The sequence below is a fragment of the Artemia sp. Qi Xiang Cuo genome, chromosome 5 (genome assembly GCF_049724085.1).
Source record: "Artemia sp. Qi Xiang Cuo chromosome 5, ASM4972408v1, whole genome shotgun sequence".
In the NCBI taxonomy this organism is placed as follows: domain Eukaryota; kingdom Metazoa; phylum Arthropoda; class Branchiopoda; order Anostraca; family Artemiidae; genus Artemia; species Artemia sp. Qi Xiang Cuo.
Window position 1 is genome coordinate 2046160 of NC_142798.1, and position 12511 is coordinate 2058670.

At 34.8% G+C, this 12511-nt stretch overlaps 1 protein-coding gene across 5 annotated transcripts in view; it reads left to right on the forward strand.

Annotated features, from left to right (window-relative positions):
- Positions 1-12511, forward strand: part of LOC148951707 (CCAAT/enhancer-binding protein gamma-like) — a 378366-nt gene that overhangs the window by 259606 nt on the left and 106249 nt on the right. The gene's annotated exons all lie outside the window — the stretch shown is intronic.

The following is a 12511-nucleotide window of genomic DNA, read 5'->3' on the forward strand; positions in this document are numbered from 1 at the left end:
TTTAAATAATACTGGGAAATCCGGCGCCCTCTTCATAGCAATGTCCCTTCCACCATTAAAAATTCCTCCATGGAAAGATCCTCCCACATAACCCCAGACCCCCCCCCCCTACCAGAAAAAAAATTCCCTTGAAAACGTCTGTATAATTCCACATAACCAATACTAGATGTAAACATTGGGTAAAGTTCATAACTTTCAGCCTTCCCCCGGGGACTTTGGGGGATTAACTCATCCTACAAGACATAGTTATTATATTTTCGATCATGCTGAACAAAATGGCTATCTCAAAGTTTTGATCGGGTGACTTTGGGGAAAAAATGAGCGTGGGAGGGGGCCTAGTTGCTCTCCATTTTTTGTCACTTAAGAAGGACACTAGAAGTTTTAATTTCCGTTCGAATGAGCCCTCACACGATATTCTAGGACCACTGGGTCAATACGATCGCCCCTGGAAAAAAAAAACAAATGAAGACACATCCGTGATCTTTCTTCTGGCAAAAAAATAGAAAATTTCACATTTTTGCAGATAGGAGGTTGAAACCTCTACAGTATGGTTCTCTGATACGCTGAATCTGATGGTAGGATTTTCATTAAGGTTCTATATGTTTTAGAGGGTCTTTCCCCCTTTTTTCGAAAATCAGCCAAATTTTCTTAGGCGTGTAACTTTTGATGGGTAAAACTAAACTTGCTGAAACTTATATATTGAAATTAGTATTAAAATCTGATTCTTTTGATGTATCTATTGGTATCAAAATCCCGTTTTTTAGAGTTTCGGTTAATATTGAGCCGGGTCCTCCTTGCTTACAGTTCGTTACCCCGAACTGTTTGATAAATTACCAGAAGAATCATTGTTCACTGTTTCAGGATTGATTTGATATAACGATGAGCTTCCATTAGCCTGTCCTCTAAGCGGAGTCTATTGCACGAAGCTGTAGCAACTCACAATTTCCAAGATTGCCAACTGCCCCAAATCCAGCCCGTCAGTGAGCACATACCCTGCAGTTTTAACAATTACGCAGTAGAACGATCGCATAAATGTGCGATCTTTAGAGTTAAAACAGCAGAGTTTTGTGCCCAGGTCACCGGCCAGGTCACCAGGTCACCGACCTTATATAACCATTCCATATTTTTATCATCTTAAGATCTTTTAGAAATACATGTGATAGTAATGATATTTGATGAAGATCTGGATGGGGTCATCCAAAAATTGTCTCCAATGTTTTGGGCTCTTGTGGATCTTTCTTTTCGACATCCTTAAGACAAACAATGGTAAAGTTGGCTGACAAATCATTATAACACGCTTAAATGCAGGATGACATATGAAACACGAGCATTGTTTCCCTAACAGTAAAATAAAACAATTTCTAGAATTTCAGACAGTTAGTTCAAGGTTGCCACTCGGTAAAAAAAAAATCACTAGACTCTCGAAAAATAAATCACTAAATTAGCACACAAATCGCTAGATTATTGATTAGAAATCACTAGAATTATAATACTCTTTATCATTGTGTGTAATAATTGTTTTGCTTCTTTACCATGTTCAATACAGGTGAACCTACAGGAAAGGGGTAAAATTACCCCCCTTAGATGTGGAAAAATACCTGCAGATTGACGTCTTGCTCAAGTGAAAATTACCCTCGAAACTTTGGAAAATGCCTTTTTGCATTTTTATGCAGAGAATATAAGAAAATTCCTCCCTTCCTCCCTGTATTTTCCAAAATCGGTACCATTGGCTTATACCCCGAACACGGAAAATTGGTTGTCGATGATCTAATCGAAATATTTGCTTTTTCTTTTTATTTTTTTTTTCCTTGTCGATTCAAAATCTCAGTTTTTTCCCAAAAAAATATAGAAATTATTTTCTTTTCACTCTGGTTGAGCTGTTATAATTGCTGGGACACCAGCGAAAATTTTGAAAATGGCCTTTCTATATTTTCATGGAAAAAAATTATTAAATAACTACTTTATTGCTTACTTTAATAAAACGTCTTATTGCTACTTTAATAAAAAAAAAGAGGTACTTGTTAATTATACGGAACACACCCACGAGGTAAAGTTATGTTAATCCTAATGAAATATGCCAAACTATGATGAAAGCATAAACAAATTTAATGAAAGCATCAAACTATTGATGAAAGCTTAAAGATTCATTAAGTTTAAAGAATTCATTAAGTTTAAAGAATAAACTTAATTCATTAAGTTTAAATAGATGTTAAAGCGATTAATGCTTAGATTGAATATGAAAATCAAGCTTAAAACGAAAACAAATAGTTTGCTATTAAAGTATAAATGAATCTTAAAACGAACAGAAATTAAATGAACAAGTAATGCGAAGAAACATACAATATATATTAATGTAAATTAATAAATAAATCTTAAAACTAGTGAAACTTAAATTGAATATGCAAATCAAGTTTGAATCGAATAAAATTAACTACAAACAAGAGCGTGGGTATCGTCTCACTGCAGAAGCCTAAAACCTACTGCGTCATTGGCGCTTTACTGAAGACGAATTATATTAAAAATGTTTCCTTTCGTACTTAATATTGAAAAAAAATTATAAAGTTACAGTAAAAGTTTGAACTGATGAGCTTTCAGCAATCAATATCGTTATATATCAAATATTCAGTTTAATTTATTAGTTCTTTCCAAGATTGGTCAAGACAAATATAGTTTCACTACAAAAAAAAATTGGATACTGCCCCCTTCTATAACCGCAAAAACATAAAGCCTTCTGCGTCATTGGCGCTTCACTGAAAACGAATTACTCTTATATTACAAATTTATTCTTTTCCAGTTCTTACAGCATTGAAAATGAAAATAAAAATTACAGTGAAAAAAAATCTTGAACTGATGGATATATCAACAATTAATATCGTTATATATCTAATATTCAATTTGATTTTATTCATACTTCCCAAGACTGTTCAAGACTCATATAGTTTTCAGTAAGGCGCCAATGACGCAGTAGTTTTTAGGCTTCTGCAGTGAGGCGATACCCAAACTCTTGTTTGTAGTTATTTTTATTCGATTCAAATTTCATTTGCATATTCAATTTAAGTTTCACTCGTTTTAAGATTTATTTATTCATTTACATTAATATCTATTGTATGTTTGTTTGTATTCATTGTTTATTTAATTTCTGTTCGTTTTGGGTTTCATTTATATTTTAATAGCAATTTCTGGTCGTTTTGAGTTTGAATTTTAAAAGGTATTCATATCTGCTGAGCTGAACTTTAAAATTACCTTTACTTTTCTTTGAAAAACTTATTTTTCGGAAAATTTTTTTAATTAATAAATAATAAAACATTGGAGCCGTATGGCCTTTACTATAGGCAACGCTACAGCGTTGCCTAACCTGAAATACAAAATTCTACATTTTTCAAACAGGAGCTTGAAACCTCTAGAGCGGGATTCTCTGGCATGTTGAATCTGATGGTGTGATTTTCATTAAAACTGTTTTACTATTGGGGGGTGGTTACCCCCTGTTTCGAAAATAAGGCAAATTATCTCGTGTTCGTAGCTTCTGATGAGTAGCCTAACATTAAACTTAATGAATCTTTAAGCTTTCATCATAGTTTGGCATATTTCATTAGGATTAACATAACTTTACCTCGTGGGTGTGTTCCGTATAGTTAACAAGTACCTCTTTATTTTATTAAAGTAGCAATAAGATGTTTTATTAAAGTAAGCAATAAAGTAGTTTTTTAATAACTTTTTTCCATGAAAATATAGAAAGGCCATTTTCAAAATTGTCGCTGGTGTCCCAGCAATTATAACAGCTCAACTAGAGTGAAAAGAAAATAATTTCTATATTTTTTTGGGGAAAAACTGAGATTTTGAATCGACAAGGAAAACAAAAGTAAAAAGCAAAAGCAAATATTTCGATTAGATCATCGATAACCAATTTTCCGTGATCGGGGTATAAGCCAATGGTACCTATTTTGGAAAATACAGGGAGGAATTTTCTTATATTCTCTGCATAAAAATGCAAAAAGGCATTCTTCAAAGTTTCGAGGGTAATTTTCACTTGAGCATGACGTCAATCTACAGGTATTTTTCCACATCTGGGGGGGGGGTAATTTTACCCCTTTCCTGTAGGTTCACCTGTATTGAACATGGTAAAGAAGCAAAACAATTATTACTCACAATGATAATTGTGAGTAATAACAATTATTACTCACAATGAGTATTATAATTCTAGTGATTTCTATTCAATAATCTAGTGATTTGTGTGCTAATTTAGTGATTTATTTTTCAAGAGTCTAGTGATTTTTTTTACCGAGTGGCAACCTTGAACTAACTGTCTGAAATTCTAGAAATTGTTTTATTTTACTGTTAGAGAAACAAAGCTCGTGTTTCATAAGTCATCCTGCATTTAAGCGTGTTATAATGATTTGTCAGCCAACTTTACCATTGTTTGTCTTCAGGATGTCGAAAAGAAAGATCCACAAGAGCCCAAAACATTGGAGACAATTTGTGGATGACCCCATCCAGATCTTCATCAAATATCATTACTATCTCATGTCTTTCTAAAAGATCTTAAGATGATAAAAATATGGAATGGTTATATAAGGTCGGTGACCTGGTGACCTGGTGACCTGGGCACGAAACTCTGCTGTTTTAACTCTGAAAATCGCACATTTATACGACCGTTCTACTGTGTAATTGTCAAAACTGCCGGGTAGGTAGCTCACTGACGGGCTGGATTTGGGGCAGTTGGTAATCTTGGAAATTGTGAGTTGCTACAGGTTCGTGCAATAGACTCCGCTTAGAGGACAGGCTAGTGAAAGCTAATCGTTATACCAAATCAATCCTGAAACAGTGAACAATGATTCTTCTGGTAATTTATCAAACAGTTCGTGGTAACGAACTGTAAGTAAGGAGCGACCCGGCTCAATAGTAACTGAAACTCTAAAAAACGGGATTTTGATACCAATAGACACATCGAAAGAGTCAGATTTTAATACTGATTTCAAGATCCACAAGATACACAAGAGCCCAAAACATTGGAGACAATTTGTGGATGACCCCATCCGGATCTTCATCAAATATCATTACTATCTCATGTCTTTCTAAAAGATCTTAAGATGATAAAAATATGGAATGGTTATATAAGGTCAGTGACCTGGTGACCTGGGCACGAAACTCTGTTGTTTTAACTCTAAAGATCGCACATTTATGCGACCGTTCTACTGTGTTATTGTCAAAACTGCCGGGTAGGTAGCTCACTGACGGGCTGGATTTGGGGCAGTTGGTAATCTTGGAAATTGTGAGTTGCTACAGGTTCGTGCAATAGACTCCGCTTAGAGGACAGGCTAGTGAAAGCTAATCGTTATACCAAATCAATCCTGAAACATTGAACAATGATTCTTCTGGTAATTTATCAAACAGTTCGTGGTAACGAACTGTAAGTAAGGAGCGACCCGGCTCAATAGTAACTGAAACTCTAAAAAACGGGATTTTGATACCAATAGACACATCGAAAGAGTAATATTTTAATATTGATTTCAAATATATAAGTTTCATCAAGTTTAGTCCTATCCATCAAAAGTTACGCGCCTGAGAAATTTTGGCTGATTTTCGAAAAAAGGTGGAAAGATCCCCTGAAAGTTATAGAACTTATATGAAAATCACACCATCAGACTCAGCGTGTTATTGAACACTATTGTAGAGATTTCAAGCTTCTATCTGCAAAAATGTTGAATTTTGTATTTTTTGACAGAAGAAAGATCACCACGGATGCGTTTTTTTTTTTTTTTTTTTTTTTTTTTTTTTTTTTTCCCAGCGGTGATCGTATCGACCCAGTGGTCGTAAAATATCATGGGAGGACTCATTCGAACGGAAATTAAAAGTTCTAATGCTCTTTTTAAGTGACCGAAAAATGGAGGGCAAGTAGGCCCCCTCCCACGATCATTTTTTCCTCAAAATCACCTGATCAAAATTTTGAGATAGCCATTTTGTTCAGCAAGGTCGAAAATATAATAAATATGTCTTTTAGGATGACTTAATCCCCCAAAGTCTCCGGGGGGAGGGCTGAAAGTTATGAACTTTACCCAATGTTTATATATAGTATTGTTTATTGGGAAGTATACAGACGTTTTCAAGGGGGATTTTTTCTGGTAGTGGGGGTGTCGGGGATTATGTGAGAGGATCTTTCCATGGAGGAAGTTTTCATGGGGGAAGCGACATTGCTATGAAGGGGGCGCCGGATTTCACAGCATCATTTTAAATAAAATGATCAGAAATTAAATAAAAAAATAAAAAAGTTTTTCAATTGAAAATAAGGAGCAACATCAAAACTTAAAACGAACAAAAATTATTAAGTATATGATTGGGTTCGCTCCCTAGTCAATACCTCGCTCTTTAAGCCAAAGATTTCTTAGTACTTTCATAAGAGCTATTTATTCTAATTAACGGCCTTTAAGGCTAATTAACGTGATTAAGGGTAATTTTTAAAGAATTGGAACAAAATTTGAACTTTAGCCTAAAGAGCGAGGTATTGAATAGGGAGTGAACCCCTAATATGCGTGTTAAAAAATATATGGATATAGAAGTTCGTTACGTAAGTTAATTCGTAAGTTACGTATATTTATTGCTAATAAAAACATTCGTAAATAAAATTAAACAACTTTCGAGAAAGCCATTTAACCAAATAAAAGTAAAACTAATATGCACATTTTTTAATTATTCATGTACGGTGAGAGTAGTAAGAGAGGTGCTGATTTCAAATATACATGTACTTACACAAGCCTGAGGCATGGATATGCGTGTAGTTTAACCGGTACATTGGGTTGCCAGGGTCAGTCGCCTATTACTACGAACGGTAGTTGCCCTACCAGACGGGTTTCTGCAAAGTGTTATGGGCTTCCTTGAAAAAATACCAGTTTAAAAAAAAAATAATAAAAAATAAACACGTATCCATGATCTTTCTTCTGGCAAAAAAAATACAAATTCCAATCAAAACTGGTCAAACGTGTTAATAACCTGTAAGTTATAGGTATTTGATAACTCGTTCAGTATCGCATGTATTATTAGCGGTATCAATGGTATTTCATTTGCGTAAAGCTATCTCGATTTGCCAAAACTTTTATCATTCGCATAAAACTAACTCAATTTGCAAAAAAGGTATTCCATTTGCGTAACTCTGCTCTGAATGTTCTTAATGAGGATATAAATAATATAGAATGACATTGTGACTTGACCTAGCTTTACCTCTCCGATGTGGTCTGTATAATACACAAGTAACGTTTGAAAAGTTTTGTCAATTTAAAATAGGATCTAACGTTCCCTTCATTCCCCCATTTCTGCGGGGCTGGGGAGGGTGGGAGTGGGGGAGGGGGAGTCACTTTTGGAGATTTCTGATAACAAGTACCATTCGTTGCGATCGTAGCTCTATGTTGGCTCGTTTTAAATACTTCAGCTTGTCTATTCATTTGTGTTAAATAAAAATCTTGAATCTGGAAAATGAAAAAATAAGTATTTAAACAAAATGTACGATGCTGCTAATTAAAGAATAGTTGGTTACACTCAGAATTGTTTGCATGAGGGTTCAGTTAAAGAGGTCTCACTTGCACGAGGGTTCAGATGCATGGGGGTTCACTTGCTTGGGGTTCAGTTACTAGGGGATTCAGTTACAATGGAAACAACACAAAAACAATGGGTCACACACAAAAGCCAAAAAATGAAAAAATAAGTATTTAAACAAACTGTACGATGCTGCTAATTAAAGAATAGTAGGCTACACTCAGAATTGTTTGCATGAGGGTTCAGTTAAAGAGGTCTCACTTGCACGAGGGTTCAGATGCGTGGGGGTTCACTTGCTTGGGATTCAGTTATATTCGGATTCAGTTACATGGGGATTAGTTAAATGCGGTTGAGTTGCATAGTCTCATTGGAAAAAATTGGAGGTCATACTTAAACAGTTCTATTAAGAGCTATTTTTATAGAAATGATTCATTTTTGAATTGAAGCTACGCTTTTCTCTCTGAAGATACACATTTGAATCAGAAAATGTGAAAATGTACACAATTCAAACAGAGAAGTGTGTTTTGACGATATTTTCTATAATTTCGTCTGAAAAATAGGAGTTCACTCTTAAAAAGTTCTATTAAGAGCTAATTTTATGGAAATGGTTCATTTTTTGAACCAAAACCCACGCTTTTCTGACTAAAAATATACATTATAATCAGAGAATCATGTATTGACGATATTTTCTATAATTTCGTCTGAAAAATAGGAGTTCACGCTTAAAAAGTTCTATTAAGAGCTATATTTATGGAAATGGTTCATGTCTTTAGCAAAGTTAGCCGTAGCTAGTTGAAACTCTGCATAAATATCTTCATTTTTAGCCTAATTGAGTAGGTACTAAAGGAACATTTATCATTTTTTAATATTTTTTGTGTTGTCGGAAGAAATGAACTTGTCTCTACCCAACTTAAACATAGCGAGTTTAAACTCCAATTAAAAACCTTAAGTTTTAGTCTAATTAACTTGGTTCTAGAATAGTACTGTACATTTTTTTCTGATTTTGTGGGTTTTCGAAAGTAAATAGTATGTCTTTAACAAAATTAGCCATACATAGTAGAAAAATTTCATAAATATCTTCATTTTTTTAGCCTTAGTTCGTATGTACATAAGTTTCAGTTTACATTTTTTTCCGATTTTGTGTTTTCGCAAGGAAATAGCAGGTCTTTAGCAAACTTAGCCATAGCTAGTAGAATAAGTTGATACGTAACTTCATTTTTTATCCTAAGTACTACACTACTACTGGAACATTGAACATTTTTTCTGATTTTGTGTGTTTTCGCAAGAAAATAACTTGTCTTTAGCAAACTTAGCCATAGCTAGTTGAAACTCTACATAAATATCTTATTTTTCTAGCCTAATTGCGTAGGTACGAAAAGAACATTGAAAATTTTTTATGATTTTGTGTGTTTTCGCAAGAAAATAGCTGGTCTTTAGCAAACTTAGCCATAGCTAGTTGAAACTCTTTATAAATATTTTCATTTTTTAGCCTAATTGTGAAGGTACTAAAGGAAGATTGAACATTTTTTCTGATTGTGTGTGCTTTTTGCAGGAAAATAGCTGTTCTTTAGCAAACTTAGCCATAGCTAGTTCAAACTCTACATAAATATCTTTATTTTTAGCCTAATTGCGTAGGTACTAAAGGAACATTGAACATTTTTTCTGATTTTGTGTGTTTCCGCAAGAAAATAGCTGGTCTTTAGCAAACTTAGCCATAGCTAGTTGAAACTCTGCATAAATATCTTCAAATTTATACTAATTGCGAATGTACTAAATGAACTTTGAACATTTTTTCTGATTTTGTGTGTTTTTTTCAAGAAAATAGCAGGTTTTCAGCAAACTTAACCATAGTTAGTTGAAACTCTGCAAAAATATCTTAATTTTTAGCTTACTTGCGTAGGTACTAAAGGAGCATTTAAAATTGTTTCTGATTTTGTGTATTTTCGCGAGAAATTAGCTGGTCTTTAGCAAACTTAGCCATAGCTAGTTGAAACTCTGCATAAATATCTTAATTTTTAGCCTAATTGCGTAGGTAATAAAGGAACATTGAACATTTTTTCTGATTTTGTGTGTTTTCGCAAGAAAATAGCTGGTCTTTAGCAAACTTAGCCATAGCTAGTTGAAACTCTGCATAAACATCTTCATTTTTAGCCTAATTGCGTAGCTACAAAATGAACATTTTTATTGTATTTATTGGTATTAATATTCCGTTTTTTAGAGTTTCGGTTACTATTGAGCCTTACGTGCCTGAAATCATGAATTAGAATATTTAATTAGCTGTTTGGGTTTTCAGACATACTTTTTTAGATGTTCATGGGTGTTAGATTCCTGGAGGGTTTTATGACTCCTCCCTCCAATGAATTCAGATGGTTTTAGGACTCATCCCCCTAGCCATAAGTCCATTCAACCTTGGGCGAGGATATAAAAGTTTGATTAAGTATTTTTCTACTTAAAAACTACATTAATAACTTTCAAGATGGTGGGACAGTATGAAACAGAATTTTTCAGTTGCAGAAAGTTCAATGACTCCTCCCCACACTGAATTCAGCTGGTTTTAAGAATCATCTCACTAGCCATAACTCCATTCAATATTGAGCGAAGATATAAAAGTTTGATGAAGTATTTTTCTACTTAACAACTACATTAATAACTTCCAAGATGATAGGACTGTATGAGTAGAAAGCTATCTTATACTCCAGGGGGGGCTCCTTATTTGGGCATAGAGTCCCTAGGGAGATGGAACACCTGTGCTGTCAGTCATTAATCAAATTGTTTCCGGGGAAGTTAATTAATGTCTGACAGACGACGTCTAGTTAATTAATGTCTTTGGAGTTCGACCAGAATTGTTTCCGGGGCAAAGTTTAGATCACACGTGACAGATGATGTCATGGTTGATTGATTTGACACGAAAGGGGAATTAAATAGTTGTTTCTAAGGGGAATTATTGATTCACGAAAGGGGAATTAATTTGTTCTTTCTAAAGAGAATTGTTTCCGAGCGAATGTCTATTAATGTCTTTGGAGTTCTACCAAGAGAATTGTTTCCGAGTGAATGTTTTGATCTTAGCGATGAATAGATTAACACGGGAAAGGGTTTCTTAGTAATTTGAAATGTGACAGCGCAGAGATGCCAAAAACAAAAGGAACACGCTGAAATTACGTTTAGGGGTTATTTGGGCGAAACCGTTTTAGACATTTTAGGGAATTATTTCGGCGAAACAGTTAGAGACATTTTAAAAGATGATTTTAGAAGAGAATTTGAGGGTGAAACTCTGTGGTCGTTATAATACACAAGTTCCATTTGAACAGTGTCGTGAGGTCCCCTACCCCAACCCCAAAGGCCCCCGGTCCCCCTAATGCTCCTCGAGCCCCCAAAGACCACCGATCCCCCTACACCAACCCCAAAGGGCTCCGATCCCCAATACCCCAACCCCAAAGGGCCCCGATCCCCATATCCCAACCCCCAAGGAAGCCAATGGTCTCCAAAGGTCCCCCCGGCGCCCCAAGGACCACCCGGCCCCCCAAGGGCCACCAGACCCCCTAATGCCCCCCCCGGCCCCCCAAAGAGTCCCCTCCCCATTTTGTTAATACTTTTTTAAGGCTTTATTATATCTTTTCAGAACAAGTTCCTTTCTTAATGTCATTCCTTAACCCATTTTTACAAGTTGAAGTACCCATCCTTTTCACCCACAACTTTACTATACAGCTTTTTGGATACCCAAACAACAAGCAATAGTTTTCAAAAGACATTTCAGAGCAACTTCTTTTCTTAATGTTCCCTTCTAAACTCATTTTTCAACTTGAAATACTCATCTTTTTCACCCACAACTTTACTTTACAGCTTTTTGGATACCTCAACACCAAGAAATACTTTTCAAAAGACATTCCAGAGCATGTTCCTTTCTTAAAATCCCTTCTAAACTCATTTTCCAACTTGAAGTACCCATCCTTTTCACCCACAACTTTACTATACTGCTTTTTTTAATTTTCCAACACCAAGCAATACTTTTCCAAAGACATTTCAGAGCAAGTTCCTTTCTTAATGTCCCTACTAAACTCATTTTACAAGTTGAATCATCCATCCTTTTCACCCACAACTTTACTTTACAGCTTTTTGGATACCTCAACACCAAGAAATACCTTTCAAAAGCCATTTCAGAGCAACTTCTTTTCTTAATGTTCCCTTCTAAACCCATTTTCCAACTTGAAGTACTTATCTTTTTCACCCACAACTTTACTTTACACCTTTTTGGATACCTCAACACCAAGAAATACATTTCAAAAGCCATTTCAGAGCAAGTTCCTTTCTTAATGTCCTTCCTAAACCAATTTTCCAAGTTGAAGCACTTATCTTTTTCACCCACAACTATTCTTTACAGCTTTTTGAATGCTCCAACACCAAGCAATACTTTTCAAAAGACATTTCAGAGCAAGTTACTTTGTTAATGTCCCTCCTATACCTATTTTACAAGTTGAAGTACCCATCCTTTTCACCCACAACTATACTTTACAGCTTTTTGGATGCCTCAACACCAAGAAATACTTTTCAAAGACCCGTTTAGAGCAAGTTCCTTTGTTAATGACCCTCCTAAACTATTTTTACAAGTTGAAGTACTTATCTTTTTCATCCACAACTATACTTTACAGCTTTTTTGTTACCTCAACACCAAGAAATATTTTTCATAGACCATTTCAGAGCAAGTTACTTTCTTAATGTCCCTCCTATACCGATTTTACAAGTTGAAGTACCCATCCTTCTCACCCACAACAATACTTTACAGCTTTTTGGATACCTCAACACCAAGAAATACTTTTCAAAGACCATTTCAGAGCAACTTTTTTTCTTAATGTCCCTTCTAAACCCATTTTACAACTTGAAGTACTTAACTTTTCATCTACAACTACACTTTTACATCTTTCTGTATACCGAAACAACAAGAAATACTTTTCAAAAACGATTAAAGAGGAATTTAATTTCTTACTGTTAC